The sequence below is a fragment of the Arvicola amphibius genome, chromosome 4, assembly GCF_903992535.2.
Source record: "Arvicola amphibius chromosome 4, mArvAmp1.2, whole genome shotgun sequence".
NCBI lineage: Eukaryota > Metazoa > Chordata > Mammalia > Rodentia > Cricetidae > Arvicola > Arvicola amphibius.
This window is the reverse complement of record NC_052050.1, coordinates 122,627,044-122,634,556: the sequence shown is the minus strand read 5'-3', so window position 1 is coordinate 122,634,556 and position 7,513 is coordinate 122,627,044. Positions and strand designations below refer to the sequence as shown.

General features: G+C 37.9%; 1 pseudogene; it reads left to right on the top strand.

Annotated features, from left to right (window-relative positions):
• Positions 1-936: 936 nt before the first annotated feature.
• Positions 937-2,839, top strand: LOC119812737 (annotated as a pseudogene).
• Positions 2,840-7,513: the final 4,674 nt, after the last annotated feature.

Genomic DNA, 7,513 nt, shown 5'->3' with positions numbered 1-7,513 from the left:
TAATCTATATTTAAATATACAATAGCATGGTTTTTAAAGATCAGTATGTTATTTAAAATTACTACCCTTCAATCAGAAGCTCTGGAAAAAATGGGCCAAAATTATTTTTAATTATCCTCTAGGTCATCTTCCACCTAGGGTCACCAGATATAATTTGTCTAGAGAAGTTCTCAGGAGCAGAAACAACCTGTCGGGGTATTTAGGCATTCTCTGCCTAAGGATTTAGCTGGTACTTCAGCGTGAATGAAATTGAGATCTATGTGATAAATACTGATTATCATATTAGTGATGTTCGACATGAGCAAATTAAATGTCCTCAGACCTCAGACCACATAGGTCATTCTTCATCCGAGAAGGGCCTTAACTCATTGCTAAGATCCATTCATTAGTTTTTTTTTAATTTTTTTTTACAATGCAGAGACTATTAATTACATTGTTCTGTTGATTTCTTAGCTTGTGATTAAATCAGTTGTTCCTTGGATTTCAAGTCAAATCATGGATTCCATATGGCAAACTTCCAACTTTCTTAATTATGAATGCAGTCACAAAGTATTATTATAAAAGAATAACACTAGATTACTGAAAAGGAATTCATTTTCTTTATATATACATATATATTCATTTCACACTATATTTTAGCATTATTTCTTTATGTGTGCCTTAAAAACATGAAATACTTTGTGATTTAATATAAACAAAAATTGGGAAATAAAAATTTCACAAGTCACTCTTCCTCATTTTTTATTGCTTCAGAATTACATGCATATAAAAACTGTATTTTGATCAACTCCAATCTATTCTCACCTCAGTATTTACTTACCCAATGTTCCTGCAATTTTCCCTCCCAGCTTCCTGTGCTCTGCTTTTTATTTTTCCAATTAAAAATTTACACTTCCCCTTTTTCGTGGCGCCTCCTAGGCGGTCAGCTGTGCAAAGATGAAGCTGAATATCTCCTTCCCTGCCATCAGCTGCCAGAAACTCATTGAAGTGGACGGTGAATGCCATCTTCGGACCTTCTATGAGAAGCGCATGGCCACGGAAGTGGCTGCCGATGCCCTGGGTGAAGAGTGGAAGGGTTACGTGGTCCTAATCAGTGGCGGCAATGACAAAAAAAGTTTTCCAATGAAAGAAGGTGTCCTGACCCATGGCAGAGTGCGCCTGCTGTTGAGTAAGGGGCATTCTTGTTATAGACCAAGGAGAACTGGATGCATTGTGGATGCCAAGTTGAGTGTGCTCAACTTGGTTATTGTAAAAAAAAAAAAAAAAAAAAAAAAAAAAAAGGAGAGAAGCATATTCCTGGATTTACAGATACTACTGTGCCTCGTCGGTTGGGACCTAAAAGAGGGAGCAGAATCCGAAAGCTTTTTAATCTCTCTAAAGAAGATGACGTCCTCACTCAGAATAGTGTTTTCCATTTCCATCCATTTGCATGCAAAATTCAAGATGTCATTGTTTTTTACCGATGAGTAGTATTCTAACATGTATATATTCCACAGTTTCTTCATCCATTCTTCCACTGAAGGGCATCTAGGTTGTTTCCAGGATCTGGCTATTACAAATAATGCTGCTATGAACATAGATGAGCAAATGCTTTTGTAGTATGATTGGGCATCTCTTGGGTAAATTCCCAAGAGTGGAATTACTGGGTCCTGGGGTAGGTTGATCCCGAATTTCCTGAGAAACTGCCACACTGCTTTCCAAAGTGGTTGCAAAAGTGTGCATTCCCACCAGCAATGGATGAGTGTACCCCTTACCCCACAACCTCTCCAGCAAAGGTTATCATTGGTGTTTTGGATTTTAGCCAATCTGACAGGTGTAAGATGGTATCTCAAAGTTGTTTTGATTTGCATTTCCCTGATAGCTAAGGAGGTTGAGCATGAGGTAACCCAGACCCAAAAAGATGAACATGGGATGTACTCACTCATAATCGGTTTCTAGCCATAATTAAAGGACATTGAGCCTATAATTCGGGATCCTTGAGAAGATAATAAGAAGAACCTCCACCTGGCGATAGATGAGAAAATGACTGAGCCCCATATTGGAGCACCGGACTGAGCTCCCAAGGTCCTAATGAGGAGCAGAAGGAGGGAGAACATGAGAAAGAAAGTCAGGACCGTAAGGGGTGCGTTCACCCATGGAGACGGTGGGACAGAACTAATGGGAGATCACCAACTCCATTTGGAATGGGACTGATGGAACATGCGACCAAACCGGACTCTCTGAATGTGGCCGATGGTGGGGGCTGACTGAGAAGCCAAGGACAATGGCGCTGGGCTTTGGTTCTTCTGCATGGACGGGCTCTGTGGGAGCCTTCTCAGCTTGGTTGATCACCTTCCTGGACCTGGGGGGAGTTGGGAGGACCTTGGTCTTAACATAGAGTAGGGCACCCTGATGGCTCCTTGACCTGGAGAGCGAGGGGGGTATGGGTGGAGGGGAGGGAAGGGAAGGGGGAGAAGGAGGGGAGGAGATGGAAATTTTTAAATATAAAAAAATAAACCATGAAAAAACAAACAAAAAAAAGATAAAACGTGAAAAAAAGAGAAGATGACGTCTGCCGGTACGGTGTCAGAAAGCCTTTAAACAAAGAAGGTAAGAAGCCCAGGACCAAGGCACCCAAGATTCAGCGTCTTGTGACTTCACGTGTCCTGCAACACAAATGCCATATTGCTCTAAAGAAGCAACGAACAAAGAAAAACAAGGCGGAGGCTGCAGAATATGCTAAACTTTTGGCCAAGAGAATGAAGGAAGTCAAAAAAAGTGCCAGGAACAGATTGCCAAGAGGTGAAGGCTATCCTGGCTGAGAGCTTCTACTTCTAAGTTTGAGTCCAGTCAAAAATAAGTCTATAAGGGTAACAAATAAATGATCAGACATTAAAAAAATTTATACTTCCTCCCCTCCTCCGACCCCTCTCCCCCTCTCCCCCTCTTCCCCTCTCCCTCTCCTCCCTCCTACTCCCTCCTTAAGAGAGGGCAGGGAATCCTGCCCTGTGGGAAGTCCAAGGCCGTCCCCCTTCTGAATCCAGGCCTAGATAGCTGTGCATCCAAATAGACTAGGGTCCCAAAAAGCCAGTCCATGCAGTAGAAACAAGTCCCAGTGCCCTTATCAATGGCTTCTCAGTCAGCTCCTACTGTCAGCCACATTGAGAAACAAGTTGGGAACATGGGAGTGGGGGTAGGGATGGGAGTAGAGTTGGGGGAAGGGGAGAGGGGGAGAGAGAAGGGAGAAGGGAAAGACTGGGGAGACCTTGGGGTAGTGGGAGGGTGAGATGGAGGAAGGGCGGATATAGGAGCAGGGAAGAAGATATCTGCATTAAGGGAGCCATTTCAGGGTTGGCAAGAGACTTGGCTCTAGAGGGGATCCCAGGTGTCCACGGGACATCCCCAGCTAGGTCCTTGGGCAGCAGAGGAGAGGGTGCCTGAACTGGCCTTGCCCCACTGTCACACTGATGAATATCTAGAATATCACCATAGAATCTTTGTCCGGCAACAGATGGAGATAGAGACAGAGACCCTCATCAGAGCAATGGACTGAGCTCCCAAGGTCCAGCTGTGCTCTGCTTTTTAAAACCCATAATGAGTACCCTTGGTTCTGTATATATTGGGTAAGACCATCTATCAAGTGGAGCATGGGTAGCCATTCTTTTTCCCCACTTGACTTGTTAGGAAACGTGAAAGAATTAAAATGTTTGACAAATACTTTGATCATAGCAATATTACTATCTGATGCTTTCTATTTGATAGACTATATACACAGTAAGACAATTATTGCTAATATTTCTTTCTAAATATTATTCATTGTAATGTTCTTAGACTACATTCTTTGGAAGCATGACTTCATAACTGTATGCATTTGGGTATCTTCTGGTCATCAGTATAGAGAAATTATTCATGTTTCAATTCTTCAGTAATGAGATATTATACCATAATCCTCCATGTTGAAGGGATTGTCAGAATAATTAAATCCCTAGTGATCTGACCTCAATGCATTTTAAAGAACGCTCTCATAAGAGAGTTTATGCTGTCTCTTATGAGAACCTCTTAGACTTTAAGGGGTTCATGCATGTCATCTGTGTATGTCATGTGTTTGGATAACTCAAACAGAAAATTATTGCATAAAAACTCATGAGAATGTAGAGCTCTCATTCAAAAGTGTTTATAATGCATAGCTATTATGAAGACATCATGTGTAGTTATTGAGTAAACTCACTTCCTCTAATTAATCCGCAAATGCTAAAATTACCCCACTTGTTTAAGAAACCACTCAGAGAAACCAACTTTGGCTAAGGCCAGAGTAACTGACAGACCATTTTCAGAGGCAAGAGATTTTTCAAAACCATCTTACCCTGTCTTGGCAAGATTTGACAGTCTTTTTTCTTGTATCCTGCTTGTCCTGTCCAGACACTGTGCATTTTGTCAGTGGTGAATGCATGGGCAGTTCCTTGCCCAAAGGCCAGTTTTGCCAAGAAGAAAAGCTGCAAGTGGCGTGTCTTTTGCTCAACGTTCTCTTGGGAATAGATTGGTGTTGCCAGGAGTTGGTTTCTCCAATGTTGCAAATGAGACTTTGGGTGATTGCCCAGGTAGCCTGTTGTCTCCGTCATTTGTTGTACATTTTTGGAAGTTGCTTGATTGCACTTCCTGCTTACTCAAGTAATAGTATTTCCCTTCTCGGGTCTTCAATGAGGTTGAAGAGTATATAGTTGTAGTTACTTTCCTCTTATGACTTGCCCAAGTTATTTATTATACAAGACTTAAACTCATTAGGATAGGATAATTATTGAAAAATTTATCATGTGTTTCTTACTTAATATATTTGTTCTTATTATATATAATTTTGTATTAGGCTTAGAACTCTCTTATTTAAACAAAAGGGGAAGATGCTGTTGGAATTCCTACCCCAGTAGCCTTTAAGTTATCTGCCCACTTGGGTGTGGACTCTTATACTATTTATACCGATGTAAAGCATGCATCTGGTCTCTTTTTCTGGCTGCAGGATTCAGTTGCTGTTTTCAGTTCCAGCAGAGGATTATGATTTGTGAGTATATCCCTAAATAAATGACCCTCTATTATACTCAAAAAAAAGAAACCACTCAGAATCTTGTCTGCTCCAAAAACCTATATATTTTCATAATCTTCTGTTCTGCTAGACTGACCATTTTGAAGGAATGAAGATTAGTTTATGGATTAATAGTGTCATTATCAATTTAATATTAACTTATTTTCAGTGTTCTTGGTACGCCAATACCATAAATGCAAACAGGCTGCTCATATTTTCATCTAATATATTTTACTACTAAATCAGAAGCAAATAATTTCTCATTATAAAATAAAATAAAATGGAAAAAATAGTGTGTTGAAAGTATGGTTTAATAATTGTTATTTGTTTTATTTTCATGAAATACATACAGCAATGTTACATCAGTGACATCATAGTAAATATATTTGCCCAGTCAGGATTTTTTTGTTTGATAATTAGCAATTTGTTTACCTTAAATGAATTCTAAATGGTCATCCTTAAATCTACAAACTCAGAATTTTACAAAATAATGACTTAACAATAATTAAATAGTAATAAATTAATAGCAAATATAATTGCTACTAATCTTATTCAGGGCTATACACCAGAATAGCTATTCATATTTGAACAAATTTTGCAAAAATAGCAAGGCATTAAACTTTAATAAAAATTAATAGATTATGTTTTGTTGAATATAATTTCTCAGTAATACTAGAAGGTAAATTATTTGCTTAAAATAAAATAATTACTATTTTTAAATATTTGATTTTTAAAAAAATAATTTAGTTTTTATAGTCTAATTGTTGTAAATAAAAAAATAGAAAAGTAGTAAGACAGCAAGGGATATAAAACATTATTAAGTCACCAGCAATACTATTTTTCAAAAGTAAAATTTAACATGGTAGGATATATTATTTAGGTGACATTAAGTAGCATATTTAACAACAAATAGGGAGATTTTTTTTGTAAATCTTGTTGATGGGCAGGGGTGTCTGATACATATTAGTGACATGCACAGTAGCATGTTCAAGGGTAATGCTGCAAAGTTGGTACAGAATAAAACACTTCTGAGTGCTTCTAGATATACTTTAGATCCATTAAATACTGATTTTGATTTAATCATTACCATTGTGTGTTCAGAAAATTTTACTCCCACTAAATGCATCGTAATTCGACTGGGGTCTTGGCTCAGATTAAACAAATCTCTTCAGCAATGAATACCATTGTTCTTGATGGAAAATTCAAAGAAATTGAGTAAACACTAATATGAAAGCTTCTAAAGTACATTTCATTGTACTAAAGTTTAACTTAGAATCATTTTTCCAATTAAATATCTCTGGATGACAATCATTTCAAAAATCCTTTAAGGGGATGACTAGTGTTATTTATTATGAAATTCTGAAATTAATGAGCTTGGAAATCAGTAGTATCATGATATCTTAAGTGCACAGTATCACTGAAGACCCACCGCAACAGCATCGTTTTATTGTTGTTTAGTTTCATACAGACAAAAAAATCGTAACAGAAACTCACCAGATGAAAATGTACTTCCATTAAAACAAAAGTAGTTGCATTTTTATACACTAATACATAGTGCTATCATTGCTACAAAGATATACGCTTAGTAGAAGCCCAGATCATGTCCGTGAACTGATTATTATTAATATGTATAAATGCATAAAAATATATAATTACATCTGTCTTAGTCAGGGTTATTATTGCTGTGATGAATCACTGGCGTGGATCTAATGGTGACTATAGCTGGTGACTATAGCTGCTTGACAAAGTTCCAGCATTTCGAAGTTGCAGAGTTTACTTCTCCATTGCCTTTTGACTTTCATTTTTAATGGTTCTCAATGCTAATAATGCCTTTCTCTTTGGGAAATTTTATTTGAGATTTTTTTTAAAGGATAAAAGTGTGTGCAATGGTAGGTTCTATAAACAAAATAATTCTTTGAAAAAAAATTCCTGCCACCACAAATTCAGGAATTCAGTTGTGCCATCCTAATTATACCAAGAAAAGGAATGTTAGAGATTTATTAGAAACCTCTGATCCCAAGGATGAAATGTCAACAATTCAGAGCCAGAGCTTGAGGCCATTAAGGGCAAGAGTTCAGTTAATAAACACAGAGAAAGCAGAATCGTATGGTACAATGAGGCAGGCCCATATAGTAAGAATAAGAAACTATAGTTTATTGTCTGCTACCTAGAAGTCCGTGTTGATAGGTCAAGAATTTGGATAAGGGCCCCCATTCCCTTGGGATCTTGAGAAAAGTTCCTGCTTCATAAAACAATCATTCTTTTCTTTCTTTTTTTTTTACTTTTAAAATTATCATTATTATTTCCTCATTTTAAATAGCTATCTCCATTTCTAATCCTTCCCCTCCTCTCATACCATCCTTCCTCTGACCCACTCCCATCCACTCTTCCGAAAGTGTAAGACTTCCCATGGGGAGTCAACAAAGTCCAAGGCCCTCTCCACTGTATCTAGGCTGAGCA